The sequence below is a fragment of the Bemisia tabaci genome, chromosome 1, assembly GCF_918797505.1.
Source record: "Bemisia tabaci chromosome 1, PGI_BMITA_v3".
Lineage (NCBI taxonomy): Eukaryota > Metazoa > Arthropoda > Insecta > Hemiptera > Aleyrodidae > Bemisia > Bemisia tabaci.
The window spans coordinates 54752087-54770931 of NC_092793.1; positions in this window are offsets into that span (position 1 = coordinate 54752087).

Sequence of the window (18845 nt, forward strand, 5' to 3'; positions counted from 1 at the left end):
AGACTCTTGAAAACAATGACAAGAAAAAATACTCTCGATTTAATCGAATGTTTGCTAGAATCAATAGGAAATCCGCTTAGATTAAGAGGCTTGGATCTTGATTTAAGTAAAAATCCGATTGAATCAAGATTATTTTTTCTTGTCATTGTTTTCAAGAGTCTGGACTCCAGATCCAAGCTACTTTATTTTGCTAGTGTTGAAAACTAAATTGCCACCAAATTTTGGAAAATCACTATCCAATTACTTGAATTTGCTCGTTTTTTTCTAATTTTTCTCCACACTAACAGCATATTAATTAAGAATCTCTCCACACGTCACGCGTCACGTCTCGCCTAGTCGGATACAACTTCACTTTCTGCTCCTTTCATGAGATAATTAATTGATTCCTGCACAAAAACACCCTTCAGATGGAAAACAAATTAATGAGATAGCTAACAAGTGAGAAAAGTTAATACTGCATCATTTGACTTGAAGGACATTACACAAATTTAAAATTTGACCCTTTGAGAGCAAGTCAAAGTTAGAGAATGCCCCATCGCACATTTGAGAAGAAAAAAACACACACTGGAAAAACAAAACACATTGGATCTAGAGTCCAGACTCTTAAAACATCGACAAGAAAAATATACTCTTGATTCAATCAGATTTTTATTTAAATGAAAAGGAAATCCGCTCAAATTAAGAGGCTTGGTTCTTGATTTAAGCAAAAATCCGATTGAATCAAGAGTATTTTTTCTTGTCGATGTTTTTAAGAGTCTGGACTCTAGATCCAATGTGTTTTGTTTTTCCAGTGCATGAAAATGTCAGCTTTAGCAACGATTAATTTAAAAATATCACAAAATGTTTAGAATATTGCAAATGATGCCCTGTTTTAACCTCATGCAATCTTATGCATAACAGTGTCTAGCGTTTATATAAAACTAAAACTTCAAATTCATCACCACAAATAGGGCTTTTCACCACCATGAGCGATTTAAGTTTTCACCTCAAGGGCCCTTTTGCATGAATCCATTACATTTTTTAATGCTTAAAAATTATTATAAGTTCGGCACCTTTGCGCGAGGAGTTCGCAGCCTGTGGTTAAGCCCTCGCCGCGCGTGAACCGATTTATGACCACCATTACCCTACCCCATTTACCCCTTTTATATCCCCCTCCCATTGATCCCTGAGATGCATTCTTCGATTGCCATCCCTCAGCCCTCCAATGCGCAATAAAGGGCTCTGAATCGCATTCTTGAAGATTAAGATGAGATATGAGAATGATCGTAGATATGCGAGGAAACAAGGAACATCCGTCCTATTTCAAACATATTCTTTCTCTGATATTCAGTCGTGAATAATGGTTTCTGATGACATATCATCCAATCACAGATTTCCTCTCCCGCTTTTATTGTAAACATCGTACTTATACACTATTTTTAAAAGGAACGAGAATTTTCGTTCGGGAGTTAGGTGTAGCAATGCTTATGGGCCCCTGTATCAGAGACTTAAACGCCAGTGTAGAAATGTAAATGAACTAATTGATAGGATCCAACCTTGCATCTTTGCCTCTAAAACAACGGAGTTTCGGTAATCTTGATAATCTGGTCCTAAAACATATCATAATGGACAACTTGAATATGAAAGGGAAAATAAAGTAAGTAAAAAAACTTGTCATTTTTCCGACAAGTCTTCAATGAAGTCAAAGTGAAAGTCCGCTTTAAAAGTGACCTTAGTTTGCAGTAATCATTAATTGAGTCATTGACCGAACACAAAGGAGTGTTCCACAAAATTTTCGGACCAAAAGCTTCCCAGAGTGTCGAATCGAACTGTACTCATAAATCGAACTAATCAAATTATTTTGATAGAGATAATGCTCATGAATTTAAGTAACCGATCCCAGTGACACATTTTTATCTTTTTCTTGATCCAAGGAGAGCAGAGCATTTGACTATATGACCGATGGTTGACACTCAATCTTTCATAAAGAACTTTGCATCCTTTAGGGACAGATTGATTTTGAAATAAAATATTCATTTAAAAATTATTCCTTGTTTTCAGTTCAAGGAATCGGTTATCTCATCATAGTTTCAACCGCGTCGCGTTGTGCATATGAGAGTTACAGGCACTGATTCAGATGCCTATGAGATTACTTGAGGTCGTAATTTTAGCCTCAAAAACGGCGAATAAGAATTTATGCTCTGACTTTTTCTCCACACTGCGACACAATTTGCTTGACTCGGTCCCGTTATGACACCAGTGTTCTAAGTTTTATTTACAGAGGCATTAGTAATAAGTTAAAAATAAGATAAATTAATATCTTTGTAATTGTGTAATTTCTTGAATAAACTTTCTTTAAAAAAAAAAAAAAAAAAAAAAAAAAAAAAAAAAAAAAACCAGTGGCGAGGCGTGAATGATCGATTATCGATATTTCCCCATTTGAAACTATTGTAAGGAATCGACCTTCAAGGTGTCCGTTGTAAACACCGTTTTCATCGATCCTTTTCCATAGGTTTAAATGGCAGATGAATCGATATATCGCAAAGCACGCCAGGCCACTGTACTGTATGACACTTCTCATAGGAATTTACTCGCTCGTCTCAATCCCTAAAGCGTGAAACTGTCGAATGGCAACTGCACGGCGCACAGTGGATCGAGTCAATCAGAGAGGTCGGACATGAAATTGTTGACTACAAGTGCATATTTTGATGGTTATTACGTCACATTTTAAATTTTAAGGGATGTTTCCAGAGGAAAATTTCACGAGGGAGTCAATGAAGCCACTTTTAGAACCTCAAAATTTCGCATGAACGGAGTTAAAAGCTTTTAAAGTTACAAAATTTTGCCCGACCTCTCTTATTGACTCGATCCACTGTGTGGCGCAGCGACTGCAGGAAATGGCGACAGGGAAGAGATGTTTTTAAATTGTTGCCAAGACTCGGCCACCGGCAGCCGATTTCGAGGAGATTACTCCTCTACTGTCGTTGTAAGTAATAAGAACGCCGTAAGACCTATCGGCGTTGCCAAATTACCTTCGACAAATCACTAATTTTCACGAAAATTTTTAAATACTTCCCCTCGGATGTTTTACAGTATTTCGTTCGTAATTTGATCTAAAAAGTGTGAAAATTTCAAGGGAAAACATTCATTACTTTCTTCAATATTAAATATTTTTGAAGAAGAAATTTGACAACATTGGAATGCTAATACGACGTTTTTACTTAGCATGGCTGTCTATAAGACAGAGGGCTGGGGCTGGGGGCGGGAGAGCGTCTCGGCTCTATCCCGCTGTGTGCCAACGCCGCCGGCCGTCCCGCCGATTGGAGAGAGAAAGTTGTGCATCTATCATCGAAGGATAATTAAGTAAATTAAAGCAACTGCCGACGCATCGCGTATCCTCGGCTCGATTAAATCGAAATTAGGTTGCGAAAAGTAGGAACTGATACGCATCCCTTCCCCCTCTCGGGTTTTCCGGTGGTCTGGAAAACCTGGAAAGTCAGGCTATTTTTCCTCACACAAAAAAATAAGTCGCTTGGATCTAGAATCCAGACTCTTAGAAACATTGACACGGAGACATACTCTTGATACAATCGATTTTTTTCTCGAATCGAAAGGAAATCCGCCTAAATCAAGAGGCTCGGCTCTACGATTCAAGGAAAAATCGGATTGAATCAAGAGTATGTTTCCGTGACAATGTTTTTAAGAGTCTGGACTCTAGATCCAAGCGAATTTTTTCCAGTGATGCGGAACCTTGAGATTTTTTAATCTAGCCAAATAATCTATATTTTCGATTTCAAGAGACGTTGCTCCATACTCCCTATACTTCTTCGTCTATCAATTTCAATACCCGCGGATTGGGTTAGAAGCAAGAGTCTGGCAACAGTAACTGCTGAGCATCGTCCATCACTTGTTGACTACAGCATTCACCACTATCTCAGCGTATCGAAGCTTGATCACCCCGTACATCGCATCGCGGCAATTACGCAAGTTACGCTCAATTCGTCGCTCCTCTGACGTAAGGGTGTATCTCTATTTCCACTTGAGCCCCCTTATTCGCATAATGCCGTGCTTTTCGGGGCTTAAATAAAAATAGAGATACGTCCTTACACCAGAGGAACGGCGAATTGTGCCACGCCGCGTGAGTTTCCTCTCATCAGTCCTAGTCCTACCTCGCAGTGTTGTCAATTTCCTCTACACTGTTGCTACAAATTCAGCGGGAAAATTGAACTTACGGCAACAATGTGACGGTCCAGCCGATGATGTGTAATTTTCCTGACGCTACAGAAGCGTCGTCGCGAGGGTTAATTGGCCCTAAAAATGATTCTAAAAATATGACCCTAAAATTTTAAAAATGGGCTTTGGAGGGATTATTATTGCCTGTACCAAGACGCATTCTACAGCAGAATGACGTGTGCGTATATCAAAAAAGGCCTCAAAAAGCCATTTCGCGGTTTTAGCTAACCGGTTAAGTAATACAGATTTCTCGTTCTCCTCAAAATCGTGTTTGTAGCGCTTTTATCATTTAGGAAAAAAACCGGTTCAATTTTTTTGTATGTAATTATCGAATTTGACACCTCCCTCCCCCGCCGCACTGTCGAGGGGTGGAAGGGGATAAATATTCCCAGACATTTCAGGAATTGACCATCACTACCAGAGAATCTGAAATAAAGCAAAACTGTATTGCAGGTGGATAGTTTATTGAATTAGAGATAAGGATTTCTCCTAGCGTCCCCCAATGATCGCGTCAAAGTAGATACCATCAATTTTACTTCGAACCTTATATATGCATTAACTGCGGGCTGATTATTGAAATCGACTGACAAAGCAATAGATAAAGAAGACAATGTGAAAACCAAGCGATCTTATTGGTGGAAGCGAGTGGTTGCTGTGGAAAAAAGAGTTAAGTAATGGACTAAGTAATGGCAACCCACGGGGGACTCTATAGTTAGTCCATCATTTCCCCCTTAATCTATAAAAATCACACGTTTCAAGTACTAGGATCACTCCATTTTTCAGTCGTCTCTCTTGTCCACCGCTTTGTCTATCAATTCCAATCATCATCCGGCTGGTGGGTATGATTTTCACCCCCCTTTGAAATTGTTACATCAACACGGTATATCAGTGCAAAACTCTCAGTGCAGATGGCAACGCTTTTGCGTCAACATGCCGCAGCGAATAGCCCGGCGACCCCACGCTCTGACGCAATAAAACTCCTGCGGTTTCTGTTTTAAGTTTTATTATTGTGTATCCGCAGTGTTCTTATAAAGCAAACAGGAAAATAAAACGTCGGTAAACAACCTACTGTCGCGGTTTGCCGCTTCGAAGTTCACAGTGGTTGATGACCTGGAAAACTCCAGGAAAAGGCAACAGCCGGCTGTCAATTTGTCAAGAAGAAGAGCTCATCGTAAAAGTAATTCTGTCACGATACATTCACAAAAATTTACCATGGGGTAGTCGTGTCTTGATGTTCAGCAGCGTTTTTTTGCATATATGAGACCCTGCATCCAAGAAAATCTTTGCAATGTATCAATATTTTGTATTATTTGGGTAGGGTCCAGGCAAGCGTTACGTAATTTTTAAGGGGGTTAGGCACATCGTTACTGAGCATTACAGGGGGGTAGGGGTGTCAAAACCCGCAAATTTTGCGTCACGTAATTTAGGGACGTCTCCTCAGTCCGTTTCCTCGAGAATCTGCCGTTTGAAGTCCAAGTGCATCACCGTTCTCACTTAACGTTAGATTTGCGAAAGCTAATGTTTTGCTAACTGCTTTTTGCCGAAGTCTCTCCCCTATCGTCGACTCCTCGATTGCGATGGAAATCATCGTGGTCATCTTCGCGCGTCAGCAAATCGGCGAACGCTCTCGGCGGCGAATGTGGAGCAGGGAACTGTGCTGGAAGAACACCGTATGAGCCATCACGCGTTGCCAAATTTCCTTCAAAAAATCACACTTTTTCGGAATATTTCTTAATATTTTTCTTCAGATTTTTCAGAGAATTTTGCTCGTAATTCGATGAAAAACATCTGAAAGTTTCAAGGAAAACCATGCATACCTTTCTTAAAGAATGAAAATTTTCCGAGACGAAATTTGGCTACATTCGAATGCTCTTACGGCGTTTTTTCAGTGTACCGGGAGTGGACCCTCTGTTTTTTTCAGTGGTTTTGTGAGTCATCAGGCGTGTATTCTCGCCCTGCTCTGATATGCATTTGATAGCGGAGATCGGAGGCCCGGAGTCGGCGGCCGCTGCGCTGTCGTGCGGTTGTGACCCAGAAACGCAAGTGAGGCACCCGATGTTTTGTGCTCTTGTGGTATGAGTACGACGCCAACCGGTTGACCACCGCGAACAATACCGGCGCGGCGCCCGGTAGCGCGGAGGAGGAGGCGATGATGCTCGACTTTCAGCCGTGAATGAACAGATCAAGAGCCCTCCCCTTCCGTCTGTCTGCTCAGTGAGGATCCTCATGTATGTCTATACCGATAATAGCTACTAGAAGGGCAATACTGCCGTGCTGAAGAACGCTGTATGAGCCTTCAGGCGTTGCCAAATTTCCTTCGAGAAATCATGAATTTTCGGAAAAGTGTGTGAATAATTATCTTTCAATTTTTTAGAGTATATTGTTCCCAATTTGATCGAAATCTTCTGAAAAATTCGAGGAAAAATATGCATAACTTTTTTCAGAGATAAATTTTTTTTGGGGAAGAAACCTGGTAACATCTGAAGGCTTACACGCGCACGGCGCTTTTCCTCTGCATGACAGAGTAGTCGACCATTAGTCCGATTCTTGAAATCCCTGCGACCCCCGCTTGGCTGACAACTTTTAGTTTTCCCGCCAAAACGGTCCCAAGTTTGGTCACTCTTGCCCTGCGTCGTAGTTCTACCTCTGCTGTTTCCAATTTCGCGATCATGAGCCATGGGCATGTAACAACAGCGTTGTAGACAGGGCTCACGAGTTAAAGGGCATGGCCATCGCCGCTGACGTCACTGGCGCTTTATAATTCCCATTCATTTTACGGCCCTCGACTAACGAGCACGCCCCTTCTTTCCCACCTGTCTCTGGTTTCGTTTGGCAGATCTACGTCCAAATCAGCCTTTGTAAGAAGATTTTATCATGAAAAGTAAACGTAGGAATAACTCGACGGATGGGCGCACGGTAGGATTCGGTCATGGAGTAAACGATTGGTTAATGTTGGGTCAGTATGGAGTACACCTGTATTGCGTGTTCTCGAGGCTTGGACGCGGAGAATGAATGGTTGTATCGATTGCGCATGCATAAATGGAGCAAATAGAGTCGGCGGCCAGCGCGGCGCGGCGTGGCGGGCGTCGTTGCATCGTAGCGCACCTCGAACAGGTGTGTCGTGTCGTCAGTCCCGTGGATTTACACGGGATCTACAGGTAAGTAATGAGCAATAATTAATCGGGTTGCCGCGTCGAGTCCCATACCATGGCAAGCGGATTAAGCACTGTCACCGCGAGCAACCGCACAGTAAACAGACTCAGGCCTCTTTACGGAGAAAAAAAGCTTTGGTAAGTAGGACCGAATTTCGCCTCATACTGATCTCAAAGGTTTTTAATACGTAACCAAAGTTTTCAGTCGTTTGAGCTCTCGTTAAGCACGCCATGAAAAGAACACGCTCCCCTTAAGAGTTAATCTATTTATTCAAGACTTATTTTAAAGTTTGTTTGTGGCAGGAACGCAGATGAAATGTATCGTAATTGCAACTGGATACTTGAACGGCCTCTTGCTTATAGACTGGAATGACTATAAAATTATAGACTGGAAAAAAAGTCTCTTGGATCCAAAGTTTAGACCATTGAACAGTACGAGAAGAAAAAATACTCTTGATTCAATCCAATTTTTGCTTCCATCAAAAGGAAATCCGTTTAAATGAAGAGGCTCTTCATTCAAGTAAAAATCCAATAGAATTCAGAGTATTTTATATTATCAAATTTTTTAAGAGTCTGGACTGCGGATCCAAATGATTTTTTTCCAGTGCACGGGAAACATTTCAGACGTAAGCTGGTAATTGTAGAGGGTCGAATTGTTCTTCCTTTGATTTTTACGTAATAGTAAGTTTCAACCTCTTTATACGATTCTGCGAACAACGCATGTAAGATAGCATCGTCTCAAGGACGTAAAAGCGCAGTTTTTATCAGGAATGATGTAACGCTCTTAAGCGAAATCAAAATAACGTAAGCAGCGCGGTGCAGCTCGGCAACAGGTGTCCTGGCGCGGCTGCGACCCGAGATGGAATTGGAGATGCAAGCTCGTCCTTGAAAGTAGAGCTGCATAGCTGCATAAAGCGACATCTGTTCACTTCTCTTCGCCAGCAAATCCGCCACTACTACTTGTACCATCTTACTCGCATTCTTCTCTTATTTTTTCCACGTCTGAAGGACCTCTCACCCAATTCGTATCGTTAAATTTCAGATTTTTAGAAGATTTCCTACCCCGTTGTAATACGTTTGTGACGTAGGCCCCTACCCTTTAGGACGTGAAAATAATTTGCATTTCATTGTTGTATTCGTCGTTCATCGACTGAGTTGCGTCCAGTGGAGACGTTCACATTTTGTTAAGACGGGACTGCCTGGACTCTCGGTGCCCCGCGTAAGATTACTATATCTAACTGTTTAAAATGCCTTCAGTTTTGGCTTGAAACAACATTCTTCGTTGATCCACTCCAAAGAATCTCTCAAAGCGTTTCTCAATCCCATAATCCTATTAAACCCGTAGTCTGGATTGGAAAGAATGTATTTTTCTGATGCTTTTTGGTGATGCAATGAGATTTTCACATTTCTCGCTGTTGCCTAATTTTGCCGCTTCATTAAAATTGGACGTATTTCTGCTAAACGGAACTTAGCACCAATTTAAGTTCCTTTTGAGGATTTTAGAATCCCGGATAGCACATTTTGTAAAACGGAACTAAGCACCATGGAAAAGCATTGTAAGCAAAGGACAGAATGAGCTCGTCGCTAAGCTCAACCCGCGTTCCCCTTCTTCCCTCTATGCCACTTAGTTCCGTTTAGCAGAAATTCATTCAACCATATATTTGATGCTTATGATTTTTCATGATTTATTTTTCCATAATTGCTTGGTAGGAAATCATAATTATATGTCCACAATGGCGGAGTTAAAATGTTGCACGAAAGTGGGAAAAGAAAAGAAATACATTTTTTCTAAATTTGCAATAGATTTGGTTGTAGAGACACCCCCACCTTCGTTTTAATTTTTCATTTTAATTGGTAATTCGCGAAATACCAGCCAAGTAGTTTCGAAAATGAACCGACATTTTCCGGAGACCTCCGCAGCATTGCAGTGGCGAGGCGTGAACGATCGATTAGCGATGTTTCCCCATTTGAAACTATGGTAAAAAATCGATTATTGAGGTTTTCGTTGCGAACACCCTGCTATCGATCTTTTTCCATGGGTTTAAATGACAGATCAATCGATGTATTGCAAGATTCATTACCAGCTCCGGCAATCGTGTCGTGTCGTACTTTTAAGTACATGTATAATGAAAGAAAGAAAATATCATCGGAGCCTTTCAGTTTCCCCTAAGGCACTTGAAAAACTCATTTAATTTCGTGTAAGTGCATTCACGTATCTTCAGAACTTGCCGCGTTTTCAATCTTTAACTCGGAACGCATGACCAAAGAAAAGATCATCAGCGAAAATTCTGATAATCAGCTCTGAGGCTACAACCGTATTCGAGTCATCAGCCTTTACGCTGATAAAAGTTCATTAAGTTGCAAATAATGACGTTCAGTCACCGTGAGAAGAATATAGCCCGGTCTTGAAAATTCATGCTCCGAGCCTGTAGCCGCAAAGAGTATGGAACATCCTTGTAGCAATGCGCTGGTTTCTTTGATCTCTTTTCTCTTCCAATTTCACGCTATCCCAACGAATCAACGCTTACGGGTTAAGGGAAGGGGGGGGGGGGTAGGTATAGGGTTGAGCGACGCCCACTTTTCTCAGACTGGCCTAGACTAGACTCAGAGGTGGAAAATGGCAAAATCCCTCGCGGCTGGCGAGACCGATGGAAAGCGATACTAAAAGCCCTTGAAGGGCGATTTCCTTTCATGTTAAAGCCGCACTTTTTGTGCTCAAGCATCGAAGAATGGGTCAGTTGCGCTAGTCACAGAATCGTGTTTCGGTGTTTGATTCTTGTGAAGCAGCTAAAAATAATAGATCCGTCCAAACAGCAACTCTCTACGTTCAGTTTTAACGGAGATATCGCGCTTGGAAAAATTCGGTTTTTGACGTCATCCACCGCGGTACTGACCCCATCAGTTTCCTCTACCTTGTTTTCATCAGTCAGGGAAACACTTATTTGCACTGGCTCGTATGAAAGCAAGATGGAAGAAAGCAAGGGTGTCATTACCGCGGTGGATGACGTCCTAAACCGAATTTTTCAAAGCGCGGTATCTCCGCTAATACTGCGAACGTAGCGAGTTGCTGTTTGGACGTATCTTCTTATTTTTAGCTGATCCACAAGAATCAAACATCGAAACAGCGCAACTGACCCATTACCAGGGTTGCCACGGTCAGGGAATTTTAAAAAGTCGAGGAAAACCTGGAAATGTCAGAGAAAATAGCGAAAGTGTCAGTAAAAAATTGTTAAGTCGCCTCTATTTGCTTTCCAGAATGGGTTTAATCAGCCAAACAACAGATTTTGCGTGGAAACTATTTCTAAATACGTCTTTTAAAGCACCTAGCATATCCATGATTGTCTGGGAATTTTACCAAAATGTGCCAGGGAAATCAGGGAAATGTCATTAGGGAATTCCATTTTCTCAATTCTGTGGCAACCCTGATTACGTGAAATACGGACAGGAATCGAAAAGAGGCAAAGGTCCGAGGCGGGAGCTGAACAGTAACGTGGCGTGCTTTGCGATAAGTCGAGATTTCCCCATTTGAAGCTATGGTAAATAATCGATCATTAAGATGCTTATTGCGAACACCCTGTTACCGATTATTTTCCATGGGTTTAAATGGCAGATCAATCGATGTATCGCAAAGCACGCCACGCCACTGGAGCTGAACCCAGTGAGTGGAGAAAAAAGTGTGACGGAGTCTGGCTGTCAACTTAGAGGACGTAATCTTGCCTCTACTACGCTGCCGTGCTAAGGAAAAACGCCGTATGAACATTCGATAGTTGCCAAATTTCCTGCGATAAAATGTTTATTTTTGCGGAAAGTTGTGAATATTTTTCCTTGAAATTTTCAGGAACTTTAGGTGAAATTGCGAACAAAATTATCTGAAAAATCGGAAGAAAAATATTCATATGTTTACCAGGAAATTCGTGTTTGACCAAAGGAAATTTGGCAACGCCTGAAGGTTCATGCGGCGTTTTTCCTTAGCACGGCAGTCTACGGATTTGCTTCCTCATTAGTCGGGCTCCTAAGCGTGAGTCGCCGAGGCTCGACAACGTTATTTGGACGTATTTCTATCAAACGGAACTATGTGTATTAAGACAAGATCCCTGAGACCCATGAGAATACATGCATACCAGGGCTCACGTCATAATGCACATAGTTCCGTTTGACAGAAATACTTCCATTTTATCTGTATGACGATCCCTCAGTTTTCCGCGTGTTCGAATATGCATCTCGCGCGTGTAAGCCCAGAATGCACACAAGCGTTCTCACATTCCGCGTTTACCGTCGCGTTGATCTCTTCCTCTCGTCTCCTCTGACGGGTATCTCTCTTCCGCGGAGGAGATGTGAGAACCGCACCAGATGACCGCTCTTTGCATGTGTAAAAGATGTCGTGACTCTTCCTCACCGATCCACTAACGAGACGGAACCACGCTCCCAGAACATTACGAACCCAAGTGGGCAGGGAAAAGGAAGAGGAGAGAAGGGCCTCTTTTGAGCAGTGAGTAGAGAGGGTATTCAGATTTTCGGCCGAAAATCCCACTTTCAAACATTTTGCAATCTTCATACAGAGTTGAATCCTACCTACGCTTGCTACGTTGCTTCTGAGTACAGGATTGTACGTTTCTTGAAAGTTGGTGTTTCTCAGCTCAATAATTGAGGTATTTGGTGCAGAAAGGGTATATCTTGGTTACGGCGTCTCTCCCCAAATCTCCCCTGCTAATTTAAATTGTATTTTCTTTGCGTACTTAGTAAGTGAACCCTTTATAGCCCTTAAATCTATTTTCTTCCAGAATCGGAAATTTTCCATCCAACCAATTAATCTCGTGTTTAATTTTACGATAAACACGATTTTTCCATTGATTTTACGTTTTTCTGAGCTTCCTAACAAATCTGAAAGTTGAGACCGTAATTTGATCTCGCCCTCTTCAAAGTGGTTGAGTCCATCTCTATGCAGGCGTGTAGAATATTCCTGATTCGGCGTTTCTTGGATAACGGGTGGATGGTGCCGTGCTAAGTAAAAACGCTGTATTAACTTTCGCATGTTGCCAATTTCCATCCAAGAAATATTTGTTTTTTAAGAAAGTCATGAATATTTTTCCTTGAAATTTTCAGACTTTTTATTAGATCAAATTACGAACGAAATTTTCTGGAAAATTGGAGCAGAAACATTCTTAAATTTTCCCAAAAATTTGTGATCTGTGGAAAGAAATTAGACAACGTCTTACGGCTCATACAGCATTCTTCTTTAGCACGGCAGCACTGCACAAGTGTACATGCATCTCAAAATATGGTGAACACTCCAGCAGGCACAGTACAGACACTTAAGGGCTTTTTTTTATGCGGATCGCAGTGGAACGGGGTGGATCGCGATGAACATCGGTATTTTTTTATTTCGTTCCTCAGCGTGATCCTAGCGTTCCAGGTGGATCAGGGTGGAATGCTGGATCGCTCTTCCGAGGTGGGGCGAGCTCATGATCCACTGTGATCCTAACCTAATGCGAGGAAGTTGCCGTCCCCAAAAAATCAAAACAAAAACAAATCGAACCAAATTCCAAGTTTTGATTTTTTTATCACTTGGAACACTTGGATCGGTCCGGATCGCTCAGGATTCCGATCCAGTGCGTTCCACTGCGATCCACCCTGATCCGCGTTAAAAAAAAAGCCCTTTATCCTCGAATCGGATCGTGTGTGTAATAGTGTAGTGCTTGGAGTATCTATGCGATGTTGAAGGCGCTACGCATGGTGCGCGCGGGCGCGCCTCATATGTATTGCCCGCTCCGGCCGCTCCCGCTATAATACTATGGCGGGAATACCTCTACCTATACCTCGAATTTTCGGCGTCAGCTTTCCGAATCACTTAAATTTTTACTAAAAACACGACTAGTGCTTTAATTTTGATAAAAATTTATAAATTAGTGCAGTTGCGCCAATGTTTTGTTGTCATTATTCAGACTGCGTTTATTTTTTTGTAAAAACCACGTCGACTGCGTAGGTTTTTTGTTGGAATTACCTCGACAGCGCTAATTTTGTGTGTCAAAATAACGCAGACTGCGCAAATTTTCCTGCTGAAATTCCTCGACTCCAATGTGTAATAGTATGTAAGGAAAATGTGCAATTTGCTGGTGAAAGTATACAATGGAGATTCTTCTGTACCCTTGTTTTTATGATAAGTTCCTCAATTCTGCATGCAAAAATAGATGTTGAATATATCCACACATCAAACAAAAAACTTGGGTTCTATGAATCGAATAGCTTTTTTTTTAGCTTTAAAATGCTTTAAATTCACTGAGCTGCAGTATTTAGTACATGACAATATGACTTAGAACTTTGGGAAAGAAAAGATTGGACATAAGTCACATCAACCTGTATGCATCAATCATCAGTTTGCCCATCGGTTAGCACATAAATTTGTGTTGAATGGTGCCATTTTGTGATATGACGCATATTTGTCCAATCTTTTCCTTCCTCACCCCTAGCTTTCCCTGGTCAATGCAAAAATAATTTTTGAATTGAACGTAAATCGAAATGCTTGTCGCGTTGAATGCATCATATCGAAATAAATTTCGCATATGTATTTCTGTTTTTATCTATTTAATTCCTTACCCATTCTTGTCAATCGGCGCACTGATCGTATTATTTACTCTGTCAACAGGTTGAATGTGACTATATTGGCCTCTATGGAGCACTAAAACGCCTCTGGTGAGTGTATTTCAATTTAAAATTAGCGTGTTATTCCACTTTCCTCCTATCCTATATTTCGATATTTCTCATCATAATCTTGAACGGTACCTCAGGTACGATGAATTCTCATGAGTGAAATGCTATACGCGGGTATCATGTGCGGTCAAAGTCAAGGCATCGATTACGGCATGACACCGCCACTAAGTGTTCTTGTGGGTTTTGTCGATTGTTTGGCTGAAGGGGGGAGGGGGGATTGTGGTAGCCGACCATCGAGTATCGACCAGAAGAGCTGTGACATTGACAATGAAGCGTGACTCCCGAAGTACCGTACGCAGCACCTCCGTCCCAGCCCTTGTTAGCCGTCCCACTTTTTCTCTGGAAACCTGTAAAAAATAAATTATTTAATGCTAGGTAATATCGTGGCAACGTGTTATGGGATAGATATCCAAAAGCTATTTTTCTTCTTCTTTTTTTCTTTTTTAAAAGACCTTATTCCTAGCGGATGAAACTTTTCGGTTTAGTGGTTTGCAAGCCGGTTGGGGTAATTCTGTACAAGAAGTCCTGCTCCAGGGAAGCTCAAAGTTCTTTGATCCTCTGTACTGCCGCACTAAGGAAAAACGCCGTATGAACATTTGAGAGTTGCCAAATTTCCGCCGATAGAATATTTATTTTTGAAGAAAGTTATCAATAGCTTTCCTTGAAATTTTTACAATATTTGGATCAAATTACGAACAAAATTCTCTGAAAAATTGGAAGAAAATTTTTATAAATATTCCCAAAAACTCGTTGTTTATCAAAGGAGATTTGGCAACGCCTAAAGGTGTATACGGCGTTTTTCCTTAGCACGGCAGTGTAGAGCTCCATGGCTATACTCCCCCTTTAAAATCACTTTAACTTTGACCACTCCTCTTTGATTGATTTCCCTCGAATCAGCGAAAAACATTCATGTTATACCTATCACCTATCGCCGCCACGTCACTGAAAGGAGAAAGGTATACGTAGGAGCTCTCTAAATGCTGAGTTATTTCAATTTTCGACCGAGAAATCCTTTAAGCGAAACCGATTTCACGCGTTCCATCCTCCATCTGCGGATATGAAAGATTAAATAATCAAGTGTTGCTTGTACGAGTCGTGAAAAATCACCCTGTAACTCACGAAATTTAATCACTGTTGCCAAGTCTTCGCAAAGCGAAATTTTTCCGGTAGTATTCCAGCGTTGGTATGAATATTGTTCGGGGAACGAGACAATGAGGCCATAAACTATGCACTTCGCAATGGTATGCCACCCGACGCGCGACGTGTCGCTCACGGCGAGGCGTGAATGATCGATTATCGATTATTTCCCTTTTGAGATGTGTTAAAGAAGCGATTGTTAAAGGTGTTCGTTGCAAACATCCTGTATATCGATCTTTTTCTATAGGTATACATTTCAGATCAATCGATGTATCGCAAAGCTTGCCACGCCACCGGTCGCTTAAAGATCGGCGCCCGTTTGAGGAACGTCCCATTTGCATTGAATCATCTTTTGTTTGGACGTCAACTCCTGATCCGTCACTCCACGTCGGCCGCTTGACACTCCGCGCCGCGCCGCCACGTCAACGCGTTTTCATCACACCACATCGATGTGGCGGTGCGTTGCGGCGATTTTTAGCACATCAGTGCAAATGGACTTAACTGTTGTCTCATTGTTTATTTCAAAGAGATTTAACACTATCAATCTTCTCTTCACGGGAGAAATCGCAAATTATTAAATCTAGAAATTAAAACAAATTACGAGAATATTATCGCATCTGCTGTCAATGATTACTTATTCGATTAGATGACAAATTCATCTGGAAAAGGACCCACTCACCAGTCACCAATCATGTGGAATGCCGGCTCTTCTTTATGATGGTTTGAAATTATTTGCAAGAAAGAATTAAGTCATTCATGATTGAAGAACGCTTTCTAAAGACATTCATAGAATACGTAACGCTGAATTTCGGATTTTGTGACCCCTCTCCCAACATTTTTGTGACCCCTCTCCTAACACTTTTGTGACGTAGGTCTCCATCTCGCTACCAGTGCTCGCTCTGAGACCAATGGTGACTCTCGAAAGATTGCAACACTGTTTTTCCTCCGTGAGGCAGGCAGCTGTTAAACACCAAAAAAAAAAAAAAAAAAATGGTGTTACTGGCAGGAATTTTGCTGTTTCTTATGTAAATCGCATTTCTCAAGAAGGAACCAGCGCGATTGCAGTTTTGCTTCTTCATAATCATCAGAAAAATCTCCTAGAATAGCAAATCGTTTTTGCTTCCCACCAAAAGCATCGTTAATTTTAAAAGAAAAGAATGGTGCAAATTTGAATACTGTACATCTATTATGTATTTTTAAAAGTAAGAAAGAAGTTGCAAGATTTTGAAAACACCGTAATCGCGCTGGTCCTTTTTTGCTGAATGCGATCCAAATGCTTTTCAAATATTCGATAAGAGGAAAAGGAAAGTTCGCCGTCAATTATCCCTGAGGAAGCCACACCAAAAAACCACTACTCTCAGCCCGTGTTTTCCATCACTATTCCCTCTCTGTATTTCATGCTTGAGTTCGTATTAAAAGAGGAAGAGAAAGACAGAAACAAGAACTAAAGCATTGTAAAACGGTTCAATGAGAGGAAACTCCTAGATTGGGTCGGCATTGTCAAATCTGAAAAAGAAAGACTCTTTTTCATTGGTAGTCGATGAAGAACCATCTCGGCATCGTGGCAACCCAGAAGATGGCAAGGAGCGTGGATTTAAACCGCAGTTGGTATTGCACCTGCCGCGGCTCGGCCGACGTAAGGGCGTTTTATCATTTTCAATTTCAATCAAGTGTGAATCGTCAGTTAAACCATCCCTCTCCCTCCATCCACCTGATCAGTGATCACGTCCAAGTGTTTAATGAGACATGACCCGAAGGAAACACACTTTACCCAGGATTTCTCAATATCCAGTATACACAAATAAGGCTGGTGTCTAGAAAGGGAGTCCATAATGGCTCTTGTTACAGCCTCGCTTCATTGGTTAAGTTGAGGGAACGCCTACAAATTTTCCGAAAACTAAACATATGATCTCTTAAAATTTGCGTTTGAAATGTACTTACTCCTCGAATTTGTGATCCAAATTCGGTGTTTAAAAAGTGATCTCCTCGTCAAACCGAGAAAGAAGCAGGCAGCTCCGAATGTCAAGTTCTTACTTGTAGTATTTTTTACTTGGTTATAAAATTTACTGGTAAACTTCATTTTAACAATCGGAAACGTTTCTCATTGGCTTTCTCCTTATGATGTCATAAAAGGTGACGACTCATGGTTTCAATCACCGTGAATCTAATGGATCATGCCCGCTGTACGACCGGAATGTATGTAAACAATCTCAGGTGAAAGGATCACGGCGGTCAATGATCCCTGTGACGTCACGAAATCTGTTGGCGCGATATTTTTCCGTTTGAAATGGAATTGAACTTTCGGCAACTTTGGAAGTCGTTTTCCCACCTAACTGATTAAATTTCCCACCCTGATCACTGAAAAAAAAAATTATGGTGGATTTTAACATATTTCTGATACAGTGATCCGAGTATGGTAATACAGACCAGACTCTATGGTAGCATTTAACATTTTAGGGTAAGTGTCTCGAGAGTTCTCGTGAATACCACTATAATTCTGGTTATTTTCACTGGATAGTAGATCACAGTGTAAAACAAGCGGGAAAGTTCTAATACTGTCGTATTAGAAAAACGCTCAGGTGTTAGTAAATGTATTTAGTGAAGAAAGGAAGTATAAACTCCGTCGACTTGGCTGAGAAATGAAAATAAAACATCAGCTGATAGCAAACAAAGGTTACCAAGGAAACCGTAAACGCGTATTTTTATTTCCCGAAAATGAGCTCACCGTTGAGCTCATCAGGCGCGTTTTTTTAGGCTTCATTTGAGTTCAACGATCAATTTCGATAAGAATTACTCTACCGCTAAGAAATTTTCTTATAGACAAACGATCGAAACTACCTGCGCATTACGTTAAAAGCATAAAATACAGTTTTCACAGCTTTATTTATTTTAAAAATGGACCCCCCCCCCCCAAAAAAGCCTACACATCGATGAGCTGGTGCGCCATTTAAACGCATTAGCACTAGTATACTAGTACTCAGACTCAGAGGCAAGTCGAAATCAAAAAGCGCTCCCTATCGGCTGAGCGTTTAAAATCAAGTAGGCTTAGAGTAGATGTTACCATACTTTTTTTTTTCAGTGATTAAATGAAGAAAAGGTTAAATATACGGGTTTCCTCAATTTTATGTACTTCATACGAAAATGAATTTTTTAAAAAAATACGTGCCAAAGCCTCATTGGTATTTTTCAGTCGACTACTGCACATTTTGTATTTTTCAAGGCCAGGATTTTTTTGTGGTAAAAGTCTCAAACTTTTCACTTCTTCCGCGTGTAACGTTGACGAATTTTCTACGAGAATGGCAACGCTGAAGAAGGTGACATTGCTTCGAAGTGATGGACGATGAACGAAATCACCTACGAAACTATGAGAAAAATCCGCGGCTGATCAACAGAGACATTTTCGAGAGCAGATTCTGGTATTCGGTGCGCGTTTCTAATGGCCGTCGCCCCGGAGTTCGGAGATTCTCGACCACTAGCTCTTACTCACCGAGCTGTCGAAAAGAGGAATTTTTCTCAGAATACTAGGATTTACGACCAATTTCGGCGGAACGCCTCCTTGAGGTATGCAGCATGCTGTACGCAGAATACGATTCTGAAGCGCTTAAATGTTCATAAACATGGCAGAGTGGGTTGGCA